Source organism: Bos indicus x Bos taurus, chromosome X (assembly GCF_003369695.1).
Source record: "Bos indicus x Bos taurus breed Angus x Brahman F1 hybrid chromosome X, Bos_hybrid_MaternalHap_v2.0, whole genome shotgun sequence".
Lineage (NCBI taxonomy): Eukaryota > Metazoa > Chordata > Mammalia > Artiodactyla > Bovidae > Bos > Bos indicus x Bos taurus.
In genome coordinates this window covers 88,025,214-88,040,992 of record NC_040105.1, presented here as the reverse complement: position 1 = coordinate 88,040,992, position 15,779 = coordinate 88,025,214, and positions in this window count along the sequence as shown.

Sequence of the window (15,779 nt, the reverse complement as noted above, 5' to 3'; positions counted from 1 at the left end):
TATGAATGGATTAAAAATGTTTTCTTTATTTTTGTGTTTGTTTTTTATGCATTGTTTCTGTGAAAAGTATTAGAAACCTATTACAGTACAGTACTATATAGCCAATTGTGTTAGTTGAGTACCTAGGCTAACTTTGTCAGACTTATAAATAAATTGGACTTACAGACGTGCTCTCAGAAGGGAACTTGTTTGTATGTAGGGGACTTATTGTATATTAATTATATCTTAATTTTGAAAATGAGTATTACTTCTGTAGAAGGTAATATGAGCTGAGGACAGGAGCAGCAGTTCATGGGAAGTGAATCTGAAAGTAGAAAAATGTTGAGTGCTTTTGGCGAAACATTTAAACTTCATGAGGAACCATTAAGTAGAAAGGTAACCCCCAAGATCAAATGCAGCTACAGTTATTGCTCTTAGATAAGAGGGATATGTTTAACTACCGGGTAGGGAGAAAGATTGTAATACCAAATGAGTTTCTGATTTCCGTTATGTTTCTGAGATGAAACGCCAAGAACTTGACCATCCCTTTTACGTTTGAATGTAAAAGTGAAAGTGTTAGTTGCTCAGTGGTTTCCGACTCTTTTGTGATTCTATGGACTGTAGCCCGCTAGGCTCCTCTGTCCATGGAATTCTCCAGGCAAGAATACTGGAGTGGGTAGCCATTCCTTCCTCCAGAGGATCTTCTTGACCCAGGGATCGAACCTGGGTCTCCTGCACTGCGGGCAGATTCTTTACCATCTGAGCCACCAGGGAAGCCCCTTTTATGTTTAAACAGAAAAAAAAAAAAAGCCTTTATAAAATTTGAGAGTGACCGAGAATGGTAGGGTTGTAGATAGTAGCCTTGAGTTGGTCCAAAGTTGACTCTGTAGTGCCCTCTGAAGGCAGAGGTTCAGGGGTGGGTGCCATTTTTAGTCTGTAATAGAAGATGGTAACTGATTCAGAAAAGTCAGGAATCCACGAACTGCAATATCCTCTAAATCTACTTAGTTGCCATTTGGTAATAAGGTGAGGGCAATTTTGAATGGCTGTACTTCTGTCTACTCAGAGGGATTTGCCTCCTTAGGATATACCATGGCTTAGGTAGTGAATCTGAATGTAACAAAATTGTAGTGTATTCTTACAAACTGTAGGTCCTTTTATAGCCAACATTTCTAAGAGATAAAGAGAGCCCTCTTGAGAAGAGGTGATATAAGGTGACTATAAGAGCAGCTCACCTGCGTATTGGATCAAGGTAGAGGAACAGACAAACTGTAATGCTTGGAGATCATGATTTAGAACCCGAGATAAGTATGAAGGGGCTTCAGGGAGGCCTTGTCGCATCACAGTCAAGGTGTACTGTTGGTTTTTCCATGTTAAAGTGAAAAGGTATTGGAAATCAGGATATAAGGCATCACCAAGGAAGACTGAACAGACATCTTCTACTATGAAGTACGTTGACTTTGGAGATATAGAAGCCAAGACAATGTGGGATTGGGAACCATAGAGAAATGTGGGATACTATACAGTTTGTACCTGTACATCATGGGATACTAATATGGTTTGTATCCTTACATCTTATACAAAGAGGTGCTTATGTCCATTAGGATGTTTTTAGTGGATGGATAAAAGTGTTGCAGACACTGGAACAAGGAATGATTAAACCTTTAACTATGAAATCTGTCACAGTGGGCTATACTCCTTCTTGTGCTTTGAGTTTTAAGCCCATTTAGGCAGAGGCATTTCAAGGTCAGTATTGACTTGTAAGGGTTCTATAGTCTTTATTTTTCCTGTATCTGTAGATAAGGGGGCCCCAAGGATATTGGGTAATGAAAAAATTAAATCAGAAAACGGAGGTAATTTTAGGGGGGAAGTGAATGGAGGGCTCAAGAGTAGTCTTCAGATACTACTCAGGTATTCAAGCAAAGCCAACCTAAGATGTATTATCAGAGTTTAAGAGATCAAGAAAAAGTCTTTTGGGTGTACACCTAATTGTAGTTTCCCATTGAGCCAAAAGGTCCCATCTGAATTGGTTAGAGAAGGTGGAAGGACTAAAGAGAAAGGTATGTTGAGAAGTTAAGTTTCTCAGGGTTAGTTAGGCAAAGTTAGAAGTTAAGATAGGCAAAGGGCTAAGCAAGACAGAGTTTGTTCAATTGGTAAATCCCACTATGGAGATTTTTTTATTATCCTAAGGGAGGGTGGTAGGAAACTAGAAGGAGTTAATGGTAGAGAGTGTGGCTCCAGTGTCTACTAAAAATGAGATTGAATGACCATTTATTAATTGTTGTTCAGTTGCTCAGTGGTGTCCGACTCTTTCTGACCCTGTGGACTCCAGCATGCTAGGCTTCCCTGTCCCTCACCATCTCCCAGAGCTTGCTCAAACGCACGTCCATTGAGTTGGTGATGCCATCTAACCATCTCATCCTCTGTCATCCCCTTCTCCTCCTGCCTTCAGTCTTTCTCAGCATCAGGGTCTTTTCAAATGAATTGGTTCTTCACATCAGGTGGCCAAAGTATTGATACTGAGCTTCAGTATCAGTCCTTCCAATGAATATTCAGGGTTAATTTCCTTTAGGATTGACTGATTTGATCTCCTTGCTGTCCAAGGGACAGCATTTATGATTAAATGGAGTTATTTCCCTGCTGATCCAAAAGCAATTAGGGATACTCTAGGATGTCTTCCTTGGAGGGGAGGAATTTGTTTCTTATTGAGCAATCTGTGTAGAGCTGCCAGGTAAAATACAGGAATTAAATTTGAATGTTGGATATGGAACAAATCATTTTTTAGTGTACGTGTGTCCCAGATATTTCAAGAGACATCCTCATGCTAAGATATTACTTGTTGTTTATCTGAAAAAAAATCCTGTACTTTATCTTGCTAAATCTGGCAACCCTCGTTGGCCAAAGTGGGACAGTCGCAGGCCCAGTGTCATTTTCTCTGCAATATCTGCAGGTATTCAAATCTATCCATGTTATATTTGTGGAGGGCCTTTTATTTCCTTCAAGCTGTTCAACTCATTACTACATAAATCTGTGGTGTGTGGTGTTCTGTTTGTTTATTATGCTCTCCACAAAATGATGAACAAAAAGTGCTGGGCACCAAGTGGAACTCATGAATGGGTATAGTCTGCCAGCCTGTTTTATGCTTCCAATATTTCAGGCTTTAAAGCCTTTAACAAAGAATGTGCAGATTGCTGTAGAGGTGTTAGCATTAATACCCAACCCTGAATATTCTTTAGAAGGGGTTTCTGTTTGGTCCCTACAATTAGAGACAGATTCATCATGCTCTTGTTGACAGGTTTGGATTATTCCTTAGTCAGTAGAAGAGGGAAAACCTTCAGGGATTGCCTTGAAAAGACTTTCTCCTATCTCTATGACTTTTGCGTATCTGGAGAGTTCTGAAGGCAGGGACCTGAAGGTGAGAGGAAGCTAAGAAAGGGAAAGAGGAGAGAAAGAGGGCAGAGCAAAAGACAGAGAGCAGGAGAGGAGGAACGCCAGGAGGGAATTAGTTTATAAGAGTCAGTCACAGTTAGAAAGGAGAAGATCTTTGGGAAGAGAGAAGGCTGAGATTATTTTAAGAGAGAACTCAATAAATTGGAATTGTTCTGAACTGGTTATTTTCTCAGTTTCTCATTACCAGTTAAAGAAAGCTGTCCATTGTTAGTTAGCCATCTTATTTCCTTTTATTCTAAGTTACACACTTCGATGGGCCTTGAGAGTCCCCAGTTGACCACTGCAGTTCAAAATTGTCTTCCTCAACACATAGGTGACCAAAAAGCACACAAAAAGATGCTCAGCATCACTAATTATTAGAGAAATGCACATCAAAACTGCAATGAGGTATCATCTCACACAGGTCAGAATGGCCATCATCTACAAGTCTACAAACAATAAATTCTGGAAAGGATGTGGAGAAAAGGGAACCTTACTACACTGTTGGTGGGAATGTAAATTGGTGCAGATACTGTGGGGAACAGTATGGAGGTTCCTGAAAAAGCTAAAAATAGACTTAGCATATGATTCAGCAATCCCACTCCTGGCCATATATCTGGAGAAAACCATAATTCAAAAAGATACTTGCTCCCCAATGTTCATTGCAGGAATATTTACAATAGCTAGGACATGGAAACAACCTAAATGTCCATCAACAGAGAAATGGGTAAAGAAGATTTGGTACATATATACAATAGAATATTACTCAGTCATAAAAATGAATGAAATAATGCCATTTGTAGCAACATGGATGGATCTAGAGATTATCAGACTAAGTGAAGTTAGTCAAAGATATATGATATCACTTATATGTGGAATCTAAAAGATGATTCAAATGAACTAATTTACAAAACAGAAACAGACTCACAGACTTCAAAAACAAACATGGTTACCAAAGGGGAGAAGTGCAGGGCAGGGATAAATTAGGAGATTGGGACTGACGTATACACACTACTATGTGCATGCATGTGTGCTTAGTTGCCTCCATCGTGTCCGACTCTTTGCCACCCCATGGACTATAGCCCAACAGGCTACTCTGTCCATGGGATTCTCCAGGCAAGAATATTGGAGTGGGTTGCCATGCCTTCCTCCAGGGGATCTTCCCGACCCAGGGATTGAACCCAAGTCTCCTACATCTCCTGCATTGCAGGTGAATTCTTCCACTGAGCCACTGGGGAAGCCTACACACTACTATATATAAAACAGACAATCAACAAGGACCTACCATATAACACAGGAAACTCTACTCAATATTCTATAGTAATCTATATGAAAAAAGGATCTGAAAAAGAATGCATATATGTGTATGTATAACGGAACCACTGTGCTGTACACCTGAAAGTAATACAACATTGTAAATCAACTATACCCCAATATAAAATAAAAATTAAATTTAAAAGAAACAAAATTGTCTTCCTCAAAGTCACTCCATTCAGCCCATAATAAAAGGGATCAACATAGAAGAAGAGAGAAAGACCTCACTCAAACTTAGAATCATCATCCCATTCTCTGTTCCCAGAGAACCTCAAAAGACAAAAAGAAAATAGAGGCAGTGAGACAGTGTGTTCACCCTTTCAAAGAATCGAAGCCTGCAACTTGTGCGCAACAACAAAGAACTGGAGCACATGAGCGGGAATGGAACTCACCATTTGACCCAGCAGGGGCCTCCAAGAAGGGAGGAAGAGGTTCCCCAGTATGCTGTATCCGTAGCTGAATCTCAGTAGGCCCGAGGGTTATCCAGACCCAATCTGAGGTTACAGATTTTATTCAGGTGATTTGCATCCGGGAGCATCTCGACATTAGCTCTCTCCCTGAGCCGAAGCAGGATTGGGTTTAGTTATTTATTTGGCTGTGTCGGGTCTTAATTGCATCATGCAAGATCTTTCCATGTGGCACACGGACTCTAGTTCTGTGCGTGGGCTTCAAAAGTTGCAGCGTGCAGGCTTAGTTGCTTCGCAGCTTGTGGGATCTTAGTTCTCTGACCAGGGATCAAACCCGCATCCCTTGCATTGCAAGGTGGATTCTATACCACTCAGCCACCAGGGAAGTCCCAGGATTGGGAGTTTCATAGGATGAGGAGGGTTATAGGACTGTTGTCATGTCCCAGGTTGCAGTTTTCTTCAGCTGTTAGTGCCGCACACCTTGTGGTTGGAATGGTTGGAGAGTGTTCTGGTTTATGGCAGCTCTCTGGGCAATCTCATTTTGGCTGCTTGCAGAACAGTTCTTTCAAAGCTGACTTTTTTTGAGCCTATGGGTCCTCTGTTAACTCTTGAATGCCAGTTAAGGTACAGGGGACAGGGAGCAAAAATAAGAAAAATAAAAAGATATTTCGAGCAAGGAAAAAACTGGGATATATTTTACTTCTTTTACAGTTGTCTCTCAGCTTCCACCATTTACTCACTCTCCACTCAGATACTCAGATTCTCAAGTTCAAATGTCAGATATTCCTTTTCTTGTACTACACAGCTTGAACCATCCCAATGCTCCCCACAAGATATCTTTGCACCCCAGGTTTTTTGCCTTCATAAACTCCACCCCATAGCCACAGGACAGGTCACCTCTGTTGGGTGAGGAGCATGAAATCAGGGAGGACTTCATGGAGGAGGCTGTATCTGAACTGGGGAAGGCCCCAGATGGGGCAGGATCTGCTTAAACTGAGACGGTAGGAAAGACTTTCCAGTAAGAGATAATAGTATGAATTTGTTCATTTTTCAAATAAAGTATTGTGGAGAGCCTTCTTGGTGCTAGGCGCTAATTGTATACTGACTAAGAGTATGGATTTTTAGGACAAAGACTCAAATCCCAAGCCTTGCCACTTCCTAGCCATAGGGGTTGGGGAATCAGCTATAACCTAATCGGTGAAGCAGGCAGAGTGAAGACTGACAAATTGGAGAGCAAAATCCCTGTTTAATGGGGATAGCAGCTCAGATGCTGACAGTCATAGCTATGTGGGCTAGTTGGGGGTAATACTCTGATAGTTCAAAAAAACCTAAAATTCTAGATTTTCATGTGAAAATTTTTATTTTTCAAAGTATAAACTGCTTCATTTCAAAGAATAAGTTTGTAGGTCAACTATACATCTGTGGCTGACTCTCTCCATGGTTGACAAGTTTGTCCCCTGACTTTAAGGCTTAACTCTGTACTTGGTACAGCAGGCACAGCCTTCTAGCCAACACCTCTGCTTCATCCCAGCCTTGATTCTGTCTATATCTCTCCTTCCTTGCTGCTCTGTGGCCCAACACAGTAAAGTTGTTCTCCACATGATCCTCTGTGTTCATGCATATGTAGTTGAAATGTCCTTCTCCACATCCCCATCTCAATTTTCTTTTCCTAACATCTCCTACTCTTTAAGAGCTATCTTCCTTTAAGAAGCCAGCCTTCACCAGCTCCTCCTCTGTTCTTCCTAAAACCCTGGTTAGTACTTACTTAACTGTACTGTGTTGTCATTCCCTGTCTGTTCATATTTCTTTTCCACTAGTCTGAGTATACTGTGCCTGGGACATAAGGACATGCAATGAATGTTTATTTTGTAAATGAATAAATGGAATGAATGTGTGTTTACAAGGTCACTTGCTATATGTAACCATGAACCAAGAAAAATATGAAGCTCCATTTCTATCCACTCATCCATTTATCCAGCAGAAATTTATTGAGCACCAATTATATGCCAGGGACTGTTCTAGGTGATGGAGATTCAGGAATGAACATGCCAGGCAAAGTCCCTGTCTTCACATAGCTCATCTTTTAGTGTGGGATGACACCAAACAAAATATATACTATGATGTGAGATAGTAATAAATGCCACAAGGAGAATATAAAAGCTGGTGAAGCCTTAGAAGGTGACAGGTGCACTTTTAGATAGGGTAGTTGGGGAAGGGATCTCTGGAAAGGTTACACGAGCAATGATTTGTGGGAGGGGTGGGAGCAAGCCATACAGATAGCTGGAGGAGAACACTAAGTACAAAGGCCCTGGAGCGGGAGCATGGTTGGCATGTTTAAGGAATAGCAAGGAGGCCAGAGTGGCTACCGGGGAGTGAGCAAGGGAGAGAGTGGCGGGAGATCAGAGAGGCAACAGAGGGCTAGACCATAATATCGTCACCCTCCTCAACCACCCATAGACCACAAAGCCTTAGCTGAAAAATGGGGTACGGAATTTCAGCCTTGCTGGGTTGTGTGGTAGCAGTGCCAGGGAGATACACATGGGTCAAAATGGCTTTTCTCACAGATACATGCTTCTCTTAATGTCCTTACTATCCAGAGTTTTTACTGCAAGGCTCTCAAGATGCAGGTCCCACCTGAGACCAGGTGCTGTTTGCCTTGGGAGGGTCATGAAGTGGTGGAGATTGGTCAGTTATTTCCTGCTGGTTGGGGCTGGAACCAGGGTGCACACCTCCACCCAGTTGGAAAGGGCTCCGGAGCTGTTATTCATCAGATACAAGTCTCAAGTTTCCCACTTCTACACCTTTTCCTCTCCCAGGAAGAGGGAGCTTTCCTCTCCCAAGAAGTCTTCAAACTTGCCCTGGGTCTCATGAGACCCAGGGCAAGTTTGAAGCTCCATGAAATGAAGGATTTGGACCCGATGGTCTAGAGCTGTCACATCACGTCTGTGTCTTAACTCTTCCTGCATGACAGGCCACCTGATTTCTCATCTGGAAGTGGGCTTCCTGTGGGCCTCTTCATGTAGCTGCATGCAGGTATAAGCATAACTGTGCAGCTTATTCAAAAACAGTGGTGGTGGCAGAGTTTGATTGAAACCCCAAGGTCTCTTTTCCCAAACATTGTCTCCCACAGCTTCTCTTCTCCTGCATGCCCTGACATTCCTGCCATTAATCATCCCTCACAAGTAAAGGTGAGGGGCTATCTCTGGGGGTAACATCTGGGATCCAGCAGGCCTGAACACCCACCCTACCCAAGCAAGACTCAGTCAAGCTCCTGGAAGGCAGAAAGACAGAACATCTCCTTTGAGTGAGAGACACACAGGCTTCCAGACTGTCAGAAAAACCAGTGGGGGAGGCTCAGGCCAAGGTCTCTGCTGAGTGGCCCTGAGCAGCTCCAGCACACGAAGTGCCAGGGACCACTAAGAGCTGACTCCCTGGGAGTTCTATAATGGATTGTGGCTCTGAAGGAAAATGTGACTGACCTTGTAGCGTGATTTGGGGCTAGCTATTCTGTAATTTATTGCTGAGTCCTGGAGCTTTCAGACCTGGAGGCACAGTTTAATCTCCTAGATGAGCATAGGAGAAGGATACAACTTATCAAGGTCTGGTCACTCACAGGAAGCCTCCCTACTCCTGCTTTGCTGATCTCAGTTTTGTGCTTCCCCCAGAGTTGCTGCTGCCAAGGATTATGGGAGCCCTAAGTCCTCCTTTGCATCAGAAGTGCTGAACTGCCCAGGAAGACTTGAGTCAGTGGAGGAGGCTTTGGAGGTGGGGGTGCTGGTGCCACCCAGTGGCCCAACACCTGGGGCCAAGGAGGGACCCCAGGTGGGGGAGGAGGACAGATACTTCCCTTAGACTCTAGGGTTGAAGCATCCTGTGAGCTTAGCTGGGCCTGGGCTCCTGGCCCAAATTTCATCCTTTATAAGCTCTGTAAATATAGGGGTGTATTATGAGCCACAGTATCCCTGTCACTTTAAACCGGAAGTTGCAAGATCATATGATGTGAGCCTGGTATAAGCAGTTGAGGGTTGTAGGGACTGTGAGCACTGGAGGCTTACAAGCCCCATGTAAAGGCAGCAGCCACTCAGATGTCCTCAGTTGATGCCACACTGCAGTCTGCCTGGATGGCCTTATCTATCAGTGGTTTTAGGAGAAAGATCTTTACAAAGTGATTTTAGAAATTTCCCACATATTTCAATATTGATAAAGAATTACATTTGTGTCAATACAACAAGCTCATCTATAGCACTTACTATATGTAGGCACTGTTCTAAGCACTTTGCAAATAATAAGGTGTATAATTCTTACAGTAATCGCAGTCTCATGAGGTCAGTCTTCTTTTATCTCATTTTATGGGTGAGGAAAATGAGGCACAAAGAATTGAAGTAACTTACCCACAATCCTTCAGCTGGAAAGTGGCAAAGCCTGGGCTTAAAGCCAAGCAGCTTGACTCTGTAGACCATGCTCTTTGTCACTTTGCTAGGCTGCCTCATTAAAACTAGCAAACAAGCAAACCTTATACAAACAGCAAAAACAAAACACCATGCAGGACAAAAAGCAAGCAGACAAGTAAGCACAAAAACAGGCTTTTCATATGCTTTAAACCAAATCCAACAGAATTTGACACTTTTTCTGTTTTCTCCTGCTTTTGTAATATCTTCTTTGTAAGCTCCTTCATGCCTGACCTCCATCTTAACAACTCTTTTTTAGATATTCCCAACACTCTTCCCCCAGCCTGTCCATAAAGCAACCTGGCCTCTTAGCCTTATCATCATTCTCCCTCTCTGTTTTCATTGTTCATTCTAGATTTTTACCTTCAAAAATCCTACTCACATCCTCCCGGAACCCCTCTCTCTTGCCTGGTGGATCCCATGGAACTCATTCTGCAAAGAAGATTTGGGTGTTTGCAGCCCTCCCTTTCAATGGCCCACATGCCTCTTTCTGTACTTGTGTTTATTTGTTCTCTGTGTTGCATAATGTGGCCTTTCATAATTGTGTACTTGTTAGCATCAGTCCCTAAGTGTGTATTTAGTATGTATTTGTCTTGTCTCCCCAACAAGAGTGTGAGCCATGTAAGCAGGGGCTGTGTTAACTGTATTCTACTGTCCCTTGTTCAGAGCCAGGAGGTCACATCACTTAATTGGCAAGGGGATGGAAGTTGGAGCTGTCACACTTGGGCCCAAGGCCTCGCTCTGCCACTTACAAACTCTGTGACCAATGAAAACTCATTTTACCTCTCTTAACTTCATTTCTCTCACTTGTAAAATGAGGAGCATACCTAATACCTCCTTCACAAGGTTAGTGTGAAACACAATGCATATGAAATGCTTAACCCAGGGCCTATCAGCTAGTAAGCCTTCAGCATTTGGCAGCTCTTATTACTATGTCGTAGTGCCATTAATCAGCTCATGGAGCTGTAAAACTCCTCAATCTCTTGGCTCCAAAAAAAAAAATCTCTGTTTTTAGGGTTAACTTCACTCAGGTATGGCAATTTTAGGAAGTGCTGAATAGGACTAGTTGAACAACTAAACCAACTCACCAAGCAGCTAAACCAAAACCAAAGCAGGGCCCTGCAATTATACAATTAGAATGTGATTTTTTTTTCAGGATTTAAATCAAACTTGATCTCTCCCAGTTGGAAGGAATGGGAGGGTCTGGGACCCCTCTGCGTTGAATAGATGTAGATGTGTCCCTGTGTGTGCGCACATTTGCAGGTGCTTGTGCCTGCACATATGTATTTTTTGAAGCAGAGCCTATGACATGTGTTTGTACAGTGCGTCAACACAAACTGCCTAGGAGTAGGCTTCCCCAAACACATTAATGTACACAGCGGATTGAGTCACACTATCAGTTAACATAGGGTTCCTGGTACTAACCCTTTCCAGCCTCCCTACTATCAGTAGGTAAGCAATCCCATGCTACTCGACACAAGCTGACTCATACTTTTCGTTAAAACACAACTTATCAAAGGAGAATTTTTTGGATGCTTCTTCCTTCCCGGACAGGAAACAAAGATTCCCCAAATTCAACAGGACAGCAACCTCCACAGCTCTACCTAAATATATTCCCATAGTGCCTTTGATTCAGAGCTTTACTGAAGGCTGCTGGAAGACTCTCAATAAGGTTTCCAGAGAGCATATTTAGGGGGTGTGAGTTCACACCAGGTTGATTGCCGTAGGAAATTCCAGTCCTTACAACTCAGGGATGGTAGGGAGAGGAGGGACTCTTTCACTGAATAACACCATCACAGAATTCACTTGACAGATTTTTTTTTCTGGAACTCCTACTTTGGAACTCCCAGCCTCCTTCTGTGGAGAACTGCAAAATTATGTGCCACTTCTTTTTTATCGTTTTCAAGGCAACTCAATGTTAACTTGGAAAAAGAAGTTTGTTGTTGTTGATGATACTGATATTACTCTGCTACTGCTACTGCTAAGTCACTTCAGTCGTGTCCAACTCTGTGTGACCCCACAGACGGCAGCCCACCAGGCTCCCCCGTCCCTGGGATTCTCCAGGCAAGAACACTGGAGTGGGTTGCCATTTCCTTCTCCAGTACATGAAAGTGAAAAGTGAAAGTGAAGTCGCTCAGTCATGTCCGACCCTCAGCGACCCCGTGGACTGCAGCCTTCCAGGCTCCTCCATCCATGGGATTTTCCAGGCAGGAGTACTGGAGTGGGGTGCCATTGCCTTCTCCAGATATTACTCTAGATTTGTTTATTAACAAATATACCAGATCATACACACCCAAATAAATTCCGCCTTTTAAATATTCACTTTGATATACCAAGAATTTGGAAAAGTGAATTCACCAAACATTACTAGGTCAGTTCCTTTAAATCACAGTCTACCATAAGTTAGTGTACTTCTAAAGGTGGCTCACTGGCAAAGAATCTGCCTGCAATGCAGGACACGTGGGTTCGATCCCTGGGTCAGGAAGATCCCCTGGAGAAAGAAATGGCAACCCACTCCAGTATTCTTGCCTGGGAAATCCCAAGGACAGAGAAGCTTGGCGGGCTACAGTTCATGTGGTCGCAAAAGAGTTGGACATGACTTAGCAACTAAGACTAATTAACTAAACAACAACAACAAAACCACAAGTTAATAGCATGTGTCCCAGAACCAGGTATCTTGGGCTGAGGTCCTGACTCTGTCATTTATGTAATGTTTGGAAAAATTCTCTCTCAGCCTCATTTTCAGCAATAAGATGGTTATTGGAACTGAGGTTTTGACCACCAGCAGTTTTACTTCTGAGGAGGATGACTGACAGCCATTTCACAACAGGGAACTGGTAAAGCAAGATAAATATGGCTGCTCAGTAGATGTGCACAGTAAAGGATGGGGAGGGGGAGCAGGAGCCAATAGGTATTGCCCTCCGAAGAGAGCAGAAGACCACTCAAGTGTGCAAGTGAGTAGGACGCAGGCTATATAAAATAACAGGAATATTCGAGGCCAGTTGAGAGGATGAGAATATGAGTCCTGAGGCTGTGTGTTGCTATATATGAGGTTTGTGCAAATTGCTTCATTTCCCTGTGCTTCTGTTTCTTCCCCTATAAAATAAGCATCATAAAACTGCCTATATCATAAGGCTTTGAAAAAGATTGTGATATAATGAATATAAAGAGCTTAGCATAATGTCTGGCCCATAACAAGCTCAGTGTGTGTGTGGCGGGGCGGGGGGGGGGGGGGGTGGGGTGGTGGTAGAGGGAGGAGGAGGGAGGGAGGGAAAAATCACCTAAACAACAGTCCTTATCCTCCTTCAGAGCTTGCATTCTTAGAAGCATGCAGAGGACCAGTGCATGAATAGCTGCCCTAGCCTCTAAGTGCTGGGCAAATGGTATTCACTAGTGCTGTAAAGATGAGGAATCCCATTCACATCATATAGGAATCAAGAGACAGTATATGGAGGGTTAAGCTCAGGGGATGAGTAGGAATTTGACAATTAGACTTGATGGGGTGGGATATCTAAAGGAGGGAGTAGCTTTGTAAGGGCACAGGGGTGGGAAAGTGAGGCAGAGGTTCAGGAAAGAGTAATTTTGTTTGGAGACTACTTGTAAGACTTTGGCCAGTTCTGACACTCTTTGGTGTTACAAATAACAGAAAATAGACAGGAGAAGAAGGTTGAGGATGCCAGATAAAAACATTTATGTCTTGGCAAAAAGGTGATGGGGTGTCACAGCAGATTTTTGATGATAAGAATGACATGATTACATTGGACTTTCAGAAAGCTTATCTTACTGGGATACAAAAGATGGATTTGAGAAGAAGATCTGAGTACGGGAGATGATGGGCTCAGAGGCTACTGCAGCCATCTAAATGACAGATGACAGTGACTGCACCAAAGGATGACAGGAGATGGAAAGAAGAAGATGAACTACAAAGACGTTCTCAGTAGGATTTGGTACTGGAGCATTGACAGAGTGACTAAAAGTACAAGTCAATGCGTGGGAGCACCAGCAACAGTGACCGGGGAGTGGCACAGGTTTGGCAACAGAGGGTGACTTGTGGGAGGTAAAATTTGAAGCCCTAGTGGGGCATATAAGCAGGGCCGCGTGGCAGGCAGTTGGAAAAAGCACTGAAGCTTCAACGGCGTGGTGATTGCACAAGGAGTTTTTGAAACAAGTTCTTCGGAACCATTCCAACAGGAATGAATGAAAATCTTTAGACTCAAAGCACTGACTAGATTGTGCCCTTCTATACATAATTCAACATTGTAAAAAATTATACAAAACCATAAAATGTTCATAAGGAAGTCCAATAAATTCTGATTTTTCCCACGAAAATCAGACATTTCAACTATCAAAAATATATATGAAAAGCTTTACTCCCAAATCTCTCTGTTTGTCTCTCTCTAATAATGGTGCCCTAAGAATGGCCTTGGTCTGTCTTTTGGAAACCTGAGATTGACTTCTGAGCCAGGTCCCAAGCCACACAAAGCCAGCAGGCTCATCACCTTATAATTATGCCTCATTTCTTGACCACAGAACAGCATTACTGATCACCTATTTAATTGATTAGAATTAGCCTCAAATGATATAGCTATTTTAAGAGAAAATTCCCTTAAAGGGTAAAGATTTGCTCTTATTTAGGACATGAGGGCATTAAAAAAAAATTCACCCTATCTCACACAATACACAAAGATAAATTCCAAATGGATTAAATCCAGTTTCACAAATGAGTTAGTGAGTGAAAGTCACTCAGTTGTATTCTTTGCCACCCCATAGTCCATGGGATTCTCCAGGCCAGAATACTGGAATGGGTAGCCTTTCCATTCTCCAGGGGATCTTCCCAATCCAGAGATCAAACCCAGGTCACAAGTTTGTTCATTTAACAAAAAAAGAATAGACAGAAATCCCTGCCCTCTTGAAACTTACTTTCTGAGTAGGTGAAAAAGTAAACAGTAAGTAAGCTGTATAGTATGTTGGACATTAATGAGTGCTATGAAAAAAGGAAAAGCTAGTAGGGGTTGGAAAGGCTGGAGTCAGGTAAGCTGCAGTCTACAATTGTGTGAACAAGGGAGATGTTGAAAATTGACATTTGAGCAAAAACTTCAAGATGAGGGAGTTTGCCCTGTTGATATCTGGGGCTAGATTGTCAGAAACAGAGGCAACTGCCAGTGAAAATGCCCTAAAAAGTGGGAGCATATCTGGCTGGATTGGATGGTCAACAAGAAGAGCAGTTGGGGGATTCCCAGGTGATCCAGTGGTTAGGCCTCTGCACTCCTACTGTGGGGGGCATGGGTTTGATCCCTGGTTGGGGAACTAAGATCCCATATCCACCTTAGCCAAAAAATTTAAATAGTAATAATAAATGTCTTTAAAAAAAAAAAAGAAGAGCAGGTGGCTGGAGCAGAATGATAGAGGGAAGAATGGTAGGAGATAAGGTTGGCAGAGGATAAGATGGCTAGGCAGCATCACCGACTCAATAGACATGAATTTGAGCAAACTCCAGGAGACAGTGAAGGACAGGGAAGCCTGGTGTGCTGTAGTCCATGGGGTCACAAAGAGTTGGACACGACTTAGCAACTGAACAACAACAAAGTTGTTGTTGTTTTAAAGACTTTGACTTTTATTCTGAGAGAAATTGGGAACTACTGGAGGATCTTGAGCAAAAGTGAGATGTGATCTGACTTGCATAGAAAAGAATCATTCCAGTTGCTGTAAGATAGACAATGGGGACGAGACAAAAGCAGGTAGACCAGTTAGGGGCAATTGCAGTGAGCCAGGTAATTGACGCTGGTGACTCAGAGTCAGATGGTAACAATTAAAGTGGGAAAAGTGGTCGGAGCCTGGGAATATTTTGGACATGGACACAAAAAGAATTTGCTGATGAATTAGATGTATGTGAGGGAAGGAGAGGAGTCAAGGATAACACAAAGGCTGTTGGCCTGAGGAAGAGGAAGGAGAGAATTCCCATAACTGAAAGATGGAACAAAATTATAGAAGCATTAAAATAAAATATAATACTTTAATATTAACATAATAATATGTAATAATACTTCTATAATCTTAGATTGGAAATGGATTTCTTAAAGAAGACATGAAACTCGGAAGCTACAAGGAAAAGATTGCTAGATTTAACTACTGCAAAATGCAAAAGTCTTTGTAGTAAAAGACAATCAGTTCTAATGAGGTGGATGAAACTGGAGCCTATTAT